A 16,759-nucleotide genomic window follows, 5' to 3' on the forward strand; every position below is an offset into this window, starting at 1 on the left:
ATGCCTTACAACAGCATTTACTACTCATCCTGCTACATTAGGTTGGAGGTGGGAATCATAGCCATAGAAGCCCGACTCCGCATTTTAGAAAGTCACACAGCTACAGTAAAGCCCATCTTAGTCCGTGCAGACTGGCAAAAGGTAGCTCCTATTATCCGTCCCCCGGCAACTCCAGAGCAGCCGGGAGACTGGGTGACTGTTCAGAAGGGGCATAACGCGAAACCCGCAGGTCCCCACCAACCCGTTCACGTATTTAACAGATTTCCCCACTCAGCGAGCCACCCGCTGAGAAGTCAACTCTGGTTATTGGTAGCTCTATTATGAGATAAGTGAACTTAGAGACCGAAGCCTCCACAGTCACATGCATTCCGGGGGCCAGAGTGGGCGACGTTGAGGCGCATCTTAAACTGCTGGCTAAAAATAAACGTAAATACGGTAAGATTATTATTCACGTAGGTGGTAATGATGTTCGTTTACGCCAATCAGAATGCACCAAAGTTAATGTGGCGTCAGTGTGTAGATATGCTAAAACAATGCCGGACACCGTAATCTTCTCTGGTCCCCTCCCCAATCTGATCAATGACGACATGTATAGCCGCATGTCATCATTTCAACGCTGGTTGTCTTGGTGGTGCCCAGCACACGATGTGGGCTTCGTAAATAATTGGACAGCCTTATGGGGAAAACCTGGTCTGATTAAGAGAAACGGCATTCATCCTACTTTGGAAGGTGCAAATCTCATTTCGGCAAACATTTCAGGGCTTTGTGGACTTAATCCATGACAAAGTGGAGTTGAAACCAGGAGGCGGAGTCGCAGTCTTACACGCTTCTCTGCGCTCTCTCCTCGGCTGTCACCCATAGGAATCCCCAACCCAATAAAATACCCAATATTAACGGTGTGTGTGTCTGCCCAAGGACAATTTAAGGTAAAACCTAAGAGAGGTGTCATACATAATAACCTAATAAAAGTAAATGTAACAACTACTACAGTGCAAAAAAGATTAAATGTGGTCTCTTAAACATAAGATCTCTAGCATCTCAAGCAATATTGTTGAATGATTTAAAGGTGGTGTAAGAGTCGGTGAGGGCTGATCATTTATTCCGGGAAATTACTCAGACCTACTAATTGACCTAACCGAAGTTATTGAGTCTATGTAAGTTTACTGCTTGGCTCAGATCCACCAACGTCAGCAAGATCTCACCTCTATCAACTCCCCAAAGAACCAGGTTCAATTAACTGCTGTTTCAATTCAGACAACTCTCTGAATCTGTTCAAGCGATCCCGAAGGATTTTGATATCAGTAAATGAGGTGTGGCCCTACCTAAGTGTGAGTGTGGCAGGGTGCAATCTTACCTTTGAAGCAGGAGAGGAGAGCGCAGATGTCTTTTAAGTTGTCCCAATCCAAAAGGTGGGATCAGTTTATTTGAAGAAAATAGGTCCAAACTAATAGGGTGTTTACCTTCTCTCTTTACAACATTATAATCATATTAAACATATCATGCTGGGGTTATTTTCTAATCTAAAACCTTAATTCATAGTTTTACATTTATTACCAACATTTTATTTTCAACTGCCCAATTCAGTTTTTCAGAATTTAGAGGTATTTCCTCATAAATACCCGGTGTTAATAAAAAGCACATTCCAACTTTCATTTTCACCCAATCAATTCACATCAATTTCATACCTTTTTTCCGACACAGACGGCAGGGAATAACATTCAAAAACCCATACCTATCCACATGAATTCGGAGGAACATTCCTCACAGGTGGCGGGCCTAATATTCAAAAACACATACCTATTCATTCCACTCAGTCAACAAAGTAATTCACTCAGCATTTTACCAAGCTTTGAGAGAACCTTACCGAGATCAAAAACCCAGCTCTGAGGGACAGAGCTTACAGAGAGAGAGCATACCAGGGGAACACCCCCTCTCTCTCGCTCTGTCCCAAAAAGAAAATTCCTCCCCATCTGCCAGTGTCTTTATTCTCGAAAACAGGATAGAAAAACCTAAGACACCTCCTCCATATCCATATTTGTGGAAACTGGGCATGGCCTTCGATGTACAGGACTGAACATGTCTAGACATATTATATTGGCTACGGCATAAGACACACCTTCCCATGTTTGTGTAAAAAGGACATGACCCCATATAATTGACTATATTTGATTATAACTAACTTTCATTTTAATTATTCAACCTGATATGAGGATCTCAACACCCTCTTTTTAAAACGAAAAGTTATCAAAACAGCAACAAATAAAATTGTCAACATACATACATATTCAGAAACCATGAAGAAGTATTCTCATTATGGGTTTCTACAAGAATATGATTGATCATATTTGATTATAATTAACTTTTGTTTTAAGTATTCACTTGATATGGAGATCTCAACAACCACTTTTCAAAATGTAAAGTTATCAAAACAGCAACAGATAAAATCGTAAAAATACATACATATTACATACGTAAAACTTCAAGCATCAATATCATGAAAAGTTCTTCAGTATGTGTAATAAGGAGGACCTTTTGATGAACCTGGTGTGGAGAACACCGAAAACATAGTCCCTCACTGGAATGTTCTCGTTATCACATAGGTCAGGCACAAGAGTAAAAAGAGCCCATGGGCCGTCATGATGAAGATAGATTTGTGGGCGCACCCCCACTCGGCCTGGCACTTGCAGGAGCGGGGGGCCTATCTGTTGTTCCGGTGTAGACTCCTCAATCCATGTTGCTAACTGTTGTAAATCCTTGACCCTGAACATGGAGGAGTTGAGGTTCCTCCCTGGATGACCCCTCCAAACGAAAGGCCAGATAGCTCGGTCGACAGTTGTTATGGATATTTTAGACCTCGTCAATAATTGCTCACGGTTGCGTTGTCGTCTTTCCAGGTGAGGCCTCATCACGAGGCGGAGAGGCTCCATATGTCGGTGTGTGTAGATTCACTTGGTTGACTTTGTGACAAGGTCAATGAGGCCCCACAAAATGATAGCACAAACGAGGAACCAGAGGCATATGAAACAGCTTCGCTGGCACTCACTCATGACATCCTGTGTGTGCAGTGTGAGATTAGGTGTATGTGGTGTGAGTGTGGTGCTGGTAGTGACTTGGCACGTCACTTGTTGTCGTCTGTTTCTACCGTCTCTCCTGGCCTGTGACTACGACCTTGCAGTGGCTGGCGTGGACCCACGTGGCTCTCTCGGCGACCTTGACCGCTGTCTGGGTGACGAGAAGCACATGGTAGGGACCTTGCCAACGGTTGGATTTCCAGCTCTTTCTCCAGAAGTCCTTGACCAGTACGAAGTCACCGAGTTGGAGATGGTGAAGTGGACCAGTGGCAGGGGTAGGTAGGGCTGCTGCTACCTGGCGTCTGATATCTGACCATGCAGTTATCAGGTAGTCGTCGTCCTTTTTTAGGAAATCCACTGCGATCTGAGTGGCTCAGCGAGTAGAGATGCAGCCTGTCCCACATAGCTGGAAGGAACATCATTCTCCACTGGCAGGGGTACAGGTGACTCAGCCGCTGACCCATACTGCACAGGTTTCCTGGGTCCAGGAGTTGGCTTCACTGGAGCCACTGTGACTGAAGTAGTCCAACTAGGCAGGTTCAAATCATCTTGGTAGATTGAGGTATTAATCTCAACAATATATCTAAGATCAAGAATAAATTCGTCCTCTAATTCATAAAGAGTTGTTTCAGTTAAAAAAATGAAGGGGTCATGTATTCCATATTGCTCTGGAATTTCTATAGACAGCAAGGTGATTGTTTCTCCTCTTACTCAGTTGGCCTCTAACGGCAGAAAGCACCGGGCCATAATTTACTCGTATCAGTTTAACGACCTGACAGCCCTACACCTCCATGCTGTGTGAAAACCAGCAAAAAAGAAGGAAGAAGGGTGAGATGTGCTAAAAAAAAAAATCTAATTTAAATGAATACTGTTGTAGGGTGTAGGGTGTAGGCATATAACAATTAAAAATAACCGAAGAGAATAATAATAATGTAAAATTAAAAACAATGAGAAAATAATATAAAGGTTATTTTTACCATTTCCTCTTTGATACTGAGGTATTCTCCATTCAAGCTCTCATGATCCATATGCTATATTTACTTTCGAGGGCCACCAGCTGCAGATAATTAACTAATTAAAGGGGCGTGGCCCCACAGCTGTGAGAAATCAGCAATCAGGTGTCCATTTTAGGTAACTTTCCTGGAACGTCAGCTCCAGTGTCAGATAAAGACATTATAGTCCTGCCGGAGTCAAAGACTGAAAAAGACATTAGAGTCCTGCGGGAGTCAAAGACTGACAAAGACATTATAGTCCTGCGGGAGTGACAAGGGAGGCAAAAAGGAGGCAAATCCTACTCTGATTGAGCTAAGTATCGCTGGTGTTTTATTTTATTTTATTTAGTTTTTTAGCCCCTCATGCTATAATCATGTGTATATTCTCCATTCCTGTTTATGTGTCTTCTCACAACTATCACTGGCCCCGTATATCTCCTAATAGATATAACCGGCCTGCTCTCGTCTATCCCACATGCTCCACTGAGATCCAACATCTAGTTACAGGGGGCCTGTGGAACTGCCAGTCAGCTATTCCTAAAGCTGACTCCATCTCTGGCTGCGCTTCCCCTCAGTCCCTGGATTTCCTTGCTCTCACGGAGACCTGGATTACTCCATCCAACACATCCACCCCAGCAGCTCTCTCCACAGCATATTCCTTCTCCCATACACCCAGACCCACTGGCAGAGGAGGTGGCACTGGTCTCCTGCTCTCTCCCAAATGGAGCTTTTCCCTCTTCAAGCTACCTAACTTAACTCCTTCCACCTTTGAATTCCATGCTGTCACAGTAACCCATCCTATACAATTAACCATTGTTGTTCTCTACAGTCCACCAGGCGCCTTGGGGGACTTCTTGGAGGAATTAGATCTCCTCTAACACATCCCTGAAACTGGCCCTGCAGCTGTACTTCTCGGAGACATCAACCTCCAGACAGGGAAGATAGACGAACTAACATCTCTGTTAACCACCTTTGCTTTCTCACTGTCTCCTTCCCCACCAACTCATAAAGCTGGCAATGTCCTTGATCTCATATTCTCAAGGAACTGCACTACTTCTAACCTCTCTGTAAACCCGCTCCACACATCCGATCACTTCTTCATTTCATTATCTCTACCCCTTTCCAAACATAACAAACTAATCTCTTCTAACTCTGCACCTGTCCTCCATAACCTCCGTTCCTTCTCCCCCTCTACCCTTGCCTCCTCCGTGCTCTCAGCCCTCCCTTCCTCTGACTCGTTCCAACTCCTGCCTCAAAACTCTGCTGCAGAAACTCTCCTCTCTACTCTCTCATCCTCTCTGGACTCTCTCTGTCCACTCACATCTCAGCAGGTTCGTCAGTCCCCTCCTGCTCCCTGGCTAAATGACGCACTGCGTGCTAATAGAACCATCCTTCGGGCAGCAGAGCGGAAACACTGGCACTGTCGCCAATTTGGGCAATTCCACAGTATCGAGCTTTTTCTCTCATTATACTGAAGCAAAGCTCTGCCATTGCTTTTGGTATTTGTTCAACACATTCGCAGCAGTCGGTTAGCGGGAGATGATCTATAAGATTATTATGATCCGGTAATGGCTCTACAACACCATCCTCCTTTAAATTTCTTCACTTTGTTTATTTTTCTTTTCACCTTCCTTCTTTTTGTCTTTTTCGTTTTCTGTCCTAGGCCCCTTTTCTTTTCATTCGCATTCTGCGTTTGCTTTTCATTTTTCTTCTCCTTTTCATGTTTCTTTTTCTTACTTTTTCTATTCTTTTCTGCAAATTGTCGTTTGCGATCTTGGCGAGTGGTATGAGATATACTGTTTCTATAAAGGTTATCTATAATACCATCTTTTAAAGAAAGATATTCTTCATATGTCATTTCATCATGGTCCTCTTTTGTCCTAAAGACCTTACATGGATATGATATAGAGGATACCTCTTCTTCGGGGACATCCTCTCCCCTACTTTGTAACATCCAGTCAGTAAGCCCATATCCGTTATCCTGGTGATAATAAGGGCAGGCTACATCAGATTTGGTTTTTCTCAGATCCATGGCTAGTTTTCAACGGTCGTCCTTAGTTTTATATGATTTGCTGAGTGGGTGGGACATATTGCGTTGAGTGGGAGGCCTCATCTGTAGAAAGTACTCTGTTTTATTAGATTTCGTTAGGATTCTGACTCTTAATGGCAGTTTGTCATTTTGAGGGTATTTCAGTGAAACGAGGCTGTTTTGAACATTTGACAGATTTATGCTTAAATTCTCTGGGAAAGTTACTGAAAGATACACTTTGTGTATAAAAGATGAAAAGTAGATAATGAAGTACTTTGTGTCAGTATATTTAGTTAAGAATCTGACTCTTAATGGCAGTTTGTCATTTTGAGGGTATTTCAGTAAAACGAGGCTGTTTTGAACATTTGACAGATTTATGCTTAAATTCTCTGAGAAAGTTACTGAAAAGATACACTTTTCTTTTTAAAAAAGCTGAAAAGTAGATAATGAAGTACTTTGTTTGAGGTGATTTCGTTAGGATTCTGACTCTTAATGGTCCTCTCTAAATTTGATTCAGGGTTTTGTTTTAAATGATTTGTGCTTTGTGTGTACAGACACACAGAAAACACAACAAGAAGGACTGTAATACACATGTATCAGACAAGCTCCCCTTGCTATAATGATGACTACAGTTTTTAGATGTAAAACAACACTTTTTTAATTTTTCACACACAAAATCAATAGTTATACTGATTGTAGCATCCCCAGGACAGTCTCCAGCTTAGAATTCCCCATATTACTGGAGATATCGTGATGGAGTTTTTTCACTTCAGTCAAAATATTCACGTGTATGCTGTTTTCGACGCAAAGATGCATTACATCTACAAACAGAGCATACAATGAGAGCACATGATACACTTTTGATGTTTGTTTCATTTCTGAGGTAATGTTACAGAATGTTTCGGAAAATGAAGATTCCAGGACCACTTTAAATGTTTCGTTTACAATCGTTTCCCAATGACCCGGAATAATACTGCCAGAACGAACTATATCCAAAATGTCTTCTAGTTTACAAACTTCAGCCATTATTTTTACACAGGGGTCACTACTCGTTCTGTTTTCAATCGTCCCCATCACCACTTATTAAAAGGGTAATGACTACATTCTGATCAATATATTTTTGTTTTGTATAGTAGTTTCCCATTTGTATTTTACTTATTTTACTTAAAAGAAAAAAGTCACTGCATTGAACAAGTCCCTGGCTTCTTCTCCATCCGACTGCTGTTTGTTAGTCTTATTCTTCTACATCCAACTCTGTATGGATATTTCAAGTCTCTCCTTGAGGCATCTGTATTTTACAAGCTTGTGCAGAAAAGCTTCCGAAGCGCGTCCTATCCTCAGTTTATCCTCGCGAATGCCTTTTTCAATAAGACTCTGGTCAATCACTGCAACGAAGTCGGCGAGCCAAAGTCTTTTCATTAACGCTTTGAAATTGTTTCTGAAGAAGAATTGTCATTCCGACAATCTTGTTGCCTCTGGTCGGGGTTACTGCGTCGGCATTCTTTGCAGATTTATTTTCTGTACCGATACATCACCATATCCAGAATATAAAACAACTCCGATTTCACTGTGTCCCTAAACCGAGACTTCTTGACCCGAGGAGTAGCATCAGCAGCAGTAGTACTGCAAGATTCGGGTTTCCCACATGGTGGTGTTGATGGTGGACTCTGTTCCTGGCTGCAACTCGCGGGGGGAGTCTTGGCTTTTCTCTGCTCCATGGCTAGTTTACAACGGTCGTCTTAGCGAGGTCCTTCGTTTTAGATGATTTGCTGAGTGGAGGGTGGGGCTTATTGCGTTGAATGGGGGTAGTAAATTATAGAATTGAGAGTTTTTAGAAAAAAGTTCTTTAAGCGTTGTAGCTTTTTCATCTCATCTCCAGCAATAGGTCATTATTTAAGAACAAGTAATAGTTTTGTCAAGATTCTACAGAAAAAAGTCAGAAAAGTATAGTATGTCAGAAATATGGAAAAGTCATTGTGTACAAATAGTATGTTGAAAATCAAAAAAGAAAAAGAAAACTCAATTCAATACAAATTAATGAATATTTTACCAGGTTCTAAAGTTTTGCACCCCTTAAAGAAAACCCCCTTCCTTACCAAGTACTTCATATTATACCCTTTGTTAAGTGTTGCGTACATCAAGGTGTATCTCAAAGTATCTTGGTAGCAGAAAATAACTAAAATATGTAAGTTTATCAGAAAAGAAAAAACCTTGTTTATCTGAACGAGTGTTGCATACGCCAAAGTGTGTCTAAAAGTATCTTAGTAACACAAGAAAAAAGAGAAGAAAGCGTTGATGTTAACAAAAACTGGATTTTTACACTGAAATAATAAATAAATAATTTCAAAAAGTGCTCTTTAAAAGAACAAATGTATTCAGATAAAGTATTTTGTTAGACTATTAAGTCCACGATGGTTACATTTAACACCTAAACCATGTGTACTATATGTTTGTTTTCCTAATAAAGCCAGAGTCACCTGAATTAATTTTGTCTCGATACCTTTTATTTTTTACATTTTGTAACAATTTTAAGACATTTGTTGAGAACAAACACTGTGGTTAAAATGAGTGTCTTTATGACGTCTCTCACACACAGTTGGTATTTTTCACAAAATTCATTTTTAAACACATCATCTTGATACAGATATAACACATTTTCGTAAGACAACCCCGACATTCTTTTTACATAGGTAGAATACACAATGCTTTTCTTTGAGGGGTCCTTAGTTTAAAATGATCTGGTGAGGAGGGTTTGACTTGTTATGTTGAGTGGGAGGCAGAGTCCTCTGTAAAGGTGAGATTCTTTTTCACCAGTATAATGTCCATCGATGTCTGACTCTGTTTAAAAAGTTCTTTAAGCTTTGTAGCTTTTCCATCAATCATTTTCAGCCAAGCAGTCAGAGGCACCCGTACAGATGTCTGAAAAACTCTGCATGTTGAGTTGAAATATTCCAAAACAAAATCATCAGAGGGGTCCTTCCCCCGCGTCTCCAAATGGCTTGCACGGTAATACCATCGCCCCGATGGTCCGCTTTTAGTTTCCCAGACGGTGCTTGTCAGGACTCTTCTTACTTCTGGCAGCGGGGAAATAACTCGTTCTTCTTCCTCCACCTTGAGGGGCGGCGGTGAAATCTCTTCTTTGATCTCGCGTGCTGTCTGTGTTTTTTTGCTTTTCTTTGCAAATATCTTGTACACCGCTGGTTCCACTATGGTTTCTTGATGCACTAAAGTGGTTGCGTGGAGATCTCTGGAAGACACCAGAGTTAACACAGCCCAATCTGTTGAGGTCAGTGTCGCTTTAACACTACGGGGTCCATACGTTTCTCCATTCTTCAGATTGTAGAAATGCAGTTCATTCGCCATATAGTTGAATACATAACCCCAAACATCGCCATTTTTCAGAGTCCATTATTCATGAAGATCTTCGGCTGGAGGTGTCTGAACCCGGCCCAGATATTGCATTCGTTTCTTGATTGGCGCTCCGGACTGATGGCTGTATGTTGTCACAGGCGTCTCGCTGATTAAACCCATATATATGCTGCTCTTGGCCATTGTTCTTTTTTGAAAAGTGCCTTGGTGATTGGAAATGACTGGCCTGTTATTTAGTTTGAGCGTATTTATTTTCGTCTATTTCCATCCCCTTACTTTTAAATGATCTGGTGAGGAGGGCGGGACATGTTATGTTAAGTGGAGGCGGAAACCTTGTACAAGCTGGAGGCTTCATGGAGTGAAATGGAGCAGAAACACACATTCTTTATGGGTACAGCAACATTCTAATATTATCCCTAGTACAACCTCACACAAACTTAATATTGGGTTTCCTTATAGTGGTGTAAAGTAATTATAAAAAGACAAAGATCATGTTTTTAAAATGGTCTTATTATTTCCCCTCTTCAGAGAGACTTTTCTTATAGTTAGTAAAAAAGTAATTACACATTAGTTCACAGTCGCTACAAATAAAAAAGAGAATATCCTCAGGTATCACTAATAAACAATATTACGAGTTTCTGAGATATTTTCACACAATATACTTGTAACTTTCTTACAGGGCTTCAGATATTTTTGCATGTCTGCATAAACACGGTTTCATCTTTCTTGAAACTGTCCGTTTTACAAAAGAGTGAAGAATAATGGCTGTTTTCTGCTTCTTCATCCTCTGAATTTTCCTCCCCCATCCCTCTTCCTTCTCATCGCACAGATAGTGTTCTAAATCTGCCTACCTTCCCTGCACTTTTGTGTATAAAAGCTGAAAAAAGTAGATAATTAAGTACTTTGTTTTAGTAGATTTGGTTAACCCCCTGACTCTTAATGAAGAGTAGTAAGCTTCTCTCGCTTTACGCAGTGCTTTCTTATATTCATTGAGAGTAATATGCCAAATTAAACGAGATTCTTCAAGTTTAGTGGAACGCCATATCCTTTCAAGTTGTCTCGACTTTTGCTTTATTTTGCGGGTTTTGGCATTATGCCATGGAGCTAATCCATGTCGTTTTATTTTCTTCTTTTTCAAAGGAGCAACAGAGTCTAATTTTATTTGCAGCGCATCTGTAGCACTATCAACAACATGCTCAATTTGGGGTGGTGTAAATGTTGTATAAGTTTCCTCCCCAACATGCAGACATGCTATCGAGTTAAGTATTGGCGGAATCTCTTCCTTAAATGTGGCTATAGCACTAACAGATAGGTTTCTGCTGCAGGAGCTTTTGACTAATGCTTTGTAGTCTAGTAACAGTACTTGAAAAGTTACTAAGAAATGGTCGGATAATGCAGGATTATGCAGTTCGACTAATAGTTGCTCAATTTCAATACCATAGTCGAGAGTGTGATTATAACAGTGGGTTGGTTTATTTACACTCGACGGAAACCAACATAATCTAATATAGAGTTAATTGCAACAGTAAGGTTATTTTTTATCATCGTCAACATGAATATTAAAGTCACCTACAATAATTACTTTATCTGTTTTAAGAACCAAAGTTGATACAACTTTAATTGTGATAAGAATTCTTAATAAGGACCTGGTGCACGGTACACTGTAACAAATAAGATTGGCTACAAAGTTTTCCAGGTCGGATGCGTAAGACTAAAAACAAGGCTTTCAAAGGAGGTATAATTTAAATTTGGTTTAGTATTGATAAGTAAACTTGAGTCAAAGATTGCTGCAACTCCACCTCCTCGGCCTGTGCCTCGAGGAATATGAGTATTTATATGGCTGGGTGGAGTGGCCTCATTTATACTGACATATTCTTCATGTATCAACCAAGTTTCAGTGAGACAGCATATATCGATATTATAATCTGATATTAAAGGTGGGGTAGGTATTGTACCCGGGTCCCCCACAGCAAAGACCAACGCTTATCTCAGTATGACACAGGGCCGCTTAGAGATTACGGGGGGAAAAGTCTACTATATATGGATATATTTCTCAGTATGTATATCAACGGGACATTTTCCTATCTTTTCCGCCATCAAAATGTATAAACGACACATCAAATCACATCTACAGACCAAGACGAAGCGAATGGAAGTACTCCCAGCGTGTGAAAAACGTGTATTTTATATTTAATGGTTCCAAATGAATAAACCTATTATACTAACTACCCTAAAATACTATAACACTACCTATACAATAATCAACTTCAAATATGGAGAGTCTGAGAAGATAACTTTCCACATATAATTATCTCTTGACTAAATATAAAAAATGTTGCATGCATGCCATAGCATGGATTCGAACTCGCGACCATCCGCACCAATGAGCAACGCTTATATCACTGCAACTGCACTGCTTAGAATCGGACAGCCTTGTGGTGGGGGAGGGTAATACAATTAAATGGCTCTTAGTACTGTACACGGTCGCAGGGTCCCCACATTTTGCAAGCGGGTTCCACACAAGTGCAACAACACACTCTCAAAGGCTCGGAGCGCCAAGCACATTTTTTGAATTGTTTTCAATTTGCTCATTCTTCTCCAGCAAAACCCTGTCTGACTCTACGAGTAAATCAGGATTTTGTGAGAAAGTTTGCCATTTGATTGAAAAAAAGGTTCTGGGTGGGTTAGGGTTCCCATACTTCAGATCCCTGATCTGGGCCCTATTTCGGCCCTTTTTGGGCCCTGTGAAAAAATTATCTCATATCTCTTTTAGGATTTCACGTTTTTTTAATTAAAAATATATTATAGGAGCGAAAGGTAGCAGCTGGATCCCTGAAATTCTACACCAGTGTACTACATATAACGGGGAACATTTGCTGTGAATATCAATTGCGTCACTCAAATGCTTGATTTTATATCAATATTATTCCAATGAAAAGCTAATTTGTCTAAAAGTGCTACTAATTCGTATCTTTTGATAACAACCTCTGATCGGTTCGGGCTCAGTGGCTATGCCCCATTTGAACGTATCCCGCATCCAATGGTACCCTCCGTGAGTCTCTAGTACCTCAGGGGGCGGAGATAGGGCAGTCAGACGTCAATGGCAGTAATGCATGATGGCATTTGATTGAAAAAAAGTTCTGGGTAGGGTTCCCATATTTCATATTCCTGATCGGGGCCCTATTTAGAGGCCCCCTGTGAACAAATTATCTCTTTAGCCCTTTTCAAAGTACTTTAAACACTCATGGAGCACTGCGGCTTCTCAAAAGGTCTTAACGGAAGGTTTTGTTACATTTTAAGCCGTAACCTTTGACATTTAGTTGCACCAGAGGCATCCATCTGCATCTGCACTCCGAGACGGTTAAAATGACATCAAGCTCAAAGCGGTCGGACCTTCCTTTGTGTTGTAAAGGGCACCGTACGGCATGGAAGCGTGACCTTTGACCTTTGGAGCTTTGTTACATTTCAAGCTGTAACCTTTGACATTAGGAGCAGCAGAGGCATCAATCTGCATGTACTTTTCGAGCCGGTTCTAATGCGCCGTCGAGGGTACTGTCGGCATTGCAAATGTGACCTCTGACCTCAGTTTTGACCTTGTCAAAGGTTGCAGGGTCCCCACATTTTGCAAGCGGGTTCCACAGACGTTAAGCAACACACTCTCAAAGTTTCGGAGCACCAACCACATTTTTTCAATTTTTTTCAATTTCCTCCTCTTCCCTCACCACAAGGGCATCAGATTCTTAGCTCCGGACAGGATTTTGTGAGAAAGTTTGACATTTTATTGAAAAAAAAGTTCTGGGTGGGCTAGGGTTCCCATATTTCAGATTCCTGATCTGGTCCCTATTTAGAGGCTCCCTCTCTTTAGCCCTTTTCAAAGTACTTTAAACACTCACGCAGCACTGCGGCTTCTCAAGAGGCCTTAACGGAAGGTTTTGTTACATTTCAAGCCGTAACCTTTGGCATTAGTTGCACCAGAGGCTTCCATCTGCATCTGCTCTCCGAGACGGTTAAAATGACATCAAGCTCAAAGCGGTCGGACCTTCCTTTGTGCTGTAAAGGGTTCCACACACGTTAACCAACACACTCTCAAGGTTTCGGAGCGCCAACCACATTCTTTCAATTTTTTTCATTTTCTACCCCTCCCCACCACAAGCCTGTCAGACCCTTAGCTTATGAGAGGATTTTGTGAGAAAGTTTAACATTTAATTGAATAAACATTTCTGGGTGGGTAAGGGTTCCCATATTTCAGATTCCTGATCTGGGCCCTATTTAGAAGACCCTGAATAAAAAATTAGGACCCCATATTAGGTTGACGGACACCCCCCCCCATAAGTACAAGTACACAGTAAGTGAATACTCCTTTTACTGTGTAATATGTGGAAAGTGGGACCCCATATTGGGTTGATGGACACCCCCCCCCTAAGTATAAGTACACAGCAAGTGAATACTCGTGTTACTGTGTAATATGTGGAAAGTGGGCCCTCATATTGCCTTTGGGCCACCCCCCCATGCAGTATAAGTACACACTAATGATAAGAGCGCCATCTATTGTCCAATGCATGCATATATACTCATATGCTGTGCGTGTACTATTTAGACTGCCAAGTGACGGTAAACGGCCAAGTCCATCCCATGGCCCTAATATATTGCCCACGGCTGTTATATCCCAATGGGACAAATGTCCATGCCGGCACTAGAGTGCTTCCCACACTGTTGAGATCTCCATATAAAGTGAATACTTAAAACAAAAGTTAGTTATAATCAAATATGATCAATCATATTCTTTTATAAACCCATCATGAGAATGCTTCTTGATGGATTTTGACTATGTATGTATGTTTACAATTTTATTTGTTGCTGTTTTGATAACTTTGCGTTTTAAAAAGAGGGTGTTGAGATCTCCATATCAGGTTGAATAATTAAAACGAAAGTTATTTTTAATCAAATATAGTCAATTATATTCTTGTATAACCCACTGTTACATTCCCTATTGGGCTAGGGGCACCAAAGGGACATGACCAGATTGGAATAGGTATATGTTACCGGTGGTTTATTTGTAACCAAAACAATGAACACAATAATATCCACGAACAGCCTGGACCAACAACGGACCAAACTGTTACGCTTTATCAAAAAGCGAACTCCAAAAGAGAGTTGCACAATATGATACAAAAGAAAGAAAGTAACTCACTTCTAAAGTGGAACAAAACACTAAACAAAATGAGGAGGTGTGGGAACACAGCTGTTGCTGATCAACAGGTGCTAATCACCTTGGTCTAAGCAATACTTCCACAAATTCTGATCTACAGGCGCTAAGCTAACCTGGGTCGAAGCTGTGTCACAATGTGAATAATCCTACATGCTGTTCTACAGGAGCTAAGGAACCTGGATCTAAGCAATACACACACACAAACCCTATACTAAACACAGAACACTACGACACACTGCTAATCAGTGTGCTCGCTCAGAAACCCTACTGAACACACTGCTAGGCAGTCTAACGAAGCACAGAATACACACTGCTAGTCAGTCTAAGGAATCACAGAAGATGGCAGTAACACAATGAGAGGCTTGAGGCGTCTGTCCCACAATACAGAGCCTCCAGAATGATGTCCGTGCCCGGCCTGTGTACTCCTCCCTCGAATGACGTGGCAGAAGCGGGCGGGGATTGGGTGACGTCCGTCAACCAAAACACAAGTGGTTTGTTAAATTGAGTGTAAGGCCTGTAATTGTTTATGGGTGTCACTGATAAGGGAGAAGGCAGTTTATCCCCTCTCCTCTCACAGCAGTACACAGGGAGGGGGGCTCCGGACTTAAGGAGAAACACACTGAGGCCCCAAAAAGGTGGTTATGTCATAGCCGAGAATAATATTTTGCAAGTCCTGCAGGGGTCATGTCCTTTTTACACAAACATGGGAAGGTGTGTCTTATGCCATAGCCAATAGAATATGTCTGGTCATGTCCAGTCCTGTACATCAGCGGCCATGCCCAGTTTCCACAAATATGGATATGGAGGAGGTGTCTTAGGTTTTTCTCTCCTGTTTTCGAGAATAAAGACACTGGCAGAGGGGGAGGAACTTTCTTTTTGGGAGAGAGCGAGAGAGAGGGGGTTCCCCTGGTATGCTCTCTCTCAGTAAGCTCTGTCCCTCAGAGCTGGGTTTTTGATCTCGGTAAGGTTCTCTCAGACTTGGTAAATATCTCTCAAATTTCTTGGTTGAATGCTGAGTGAATTACTTTGTTGAATGAGTGGAATGAATAGGTATGTGTTTGTGAATATTAGGCCCGCCACCTGTGAGGAATTTTCCTCCGAATTCATGCGAATAGTTATGGGTTTTTGAATGTTATTCCCTGCCGTCTGTGTCGGAAAAAAGGTATGAAATTGATGTGTATTGATTGGGTGAAAATGAATATTGTGATGTGCTTTTTATTAACACCGGTTATTTATGAGGAAATACCTCTAAATTATATCGGGAGATTTAAAAATCACAACTGAATTGGGCAGTTGAAAAAACAATTTTGGTAATAAAGGTAAAACTATGAATAAAGGTTTTAGATTAGAAAATAACCCCAGCATGTTTGTTTAATATGATTATAATGTTGTAAAGAGAGAAGGTAAACACCCTATTAGTTTGGACCTATTTTCTTCAAATAAACTGATCCCACCTTTTGGATTGGGATAACTTAAAAGACATATGCACTCTCCTCTCCTGCTTCAAAGGTAAGATTGCACCCTGCCACACTCACACTTAGGTAGGGCCACACCTCATTTACTGATATCAAAATCCTTCGGCATCGCTTAAACAGATTTAAGAGAGTTGTCTGAATTGAAACAGCAGTTAATTGAACCTGGTTCTTCGGGGAGTTAATAGAGGTGACGTCTTGCTGACGTTGGTGGATCTGAGCCAAGCAGTAAACTTACATAGACTCAATAACTTCGGTTAGGTCAATTAGTAGGTCTGAGTAATTTCCTGGAATAAATTATCAGCCCTCACCGACTCTTACACCACCTTTAAATCATTCACCAATATTGCTTGAGATGCTAGAGATCTTATGTTTAAGAGACCATAATTAATGTTCCTGTTTTGTTGCACTGTAGTAGTTGTTACATTTACTTTTATTAGGTTATTATGTATGACACCTCTATTAGGTTTTACCTTAAATTGTCCTTGGGCAGACACACACACCGTTAATATTGGGTATTTTATTGGGTTCGGGATTCCTATGGATGACTGCCTAGGAGAGAGCGCAGAGAAGCGTGTAAGACTGTGACTCCGCCTCCTGGTCTCAACTCCAGTTCG

General features: G+C 41.1%; 1 pseudogene; it reads left to right on the forward strand.

Moving 5' to 3' along the window:
- LOC139433369 (uncharacterized) lies at positions 1–782 on the forward strand (annotated as a pseudogene).
- Positions 783–16,759: the final 15,977 nt, after the last annotated feature.

Source organism: Pseudochaenichthys georgianus, unplaced genomic scaffold, assembly GCF_902827115.2.
Source record: "Pseudochaenichthys georgianus unplaced genomic scaffold, fPseGeo1.2 scaffold_267_arrow_ctg1, whole genome shotgun sequence".
Lineage (NCBI taxonomy): Eukaryota > Metazoa > Chordata > Actinopteri > Perciformes > Channichthyidae > Pseudochaenichthys > Pseudochaenichthys georgianus.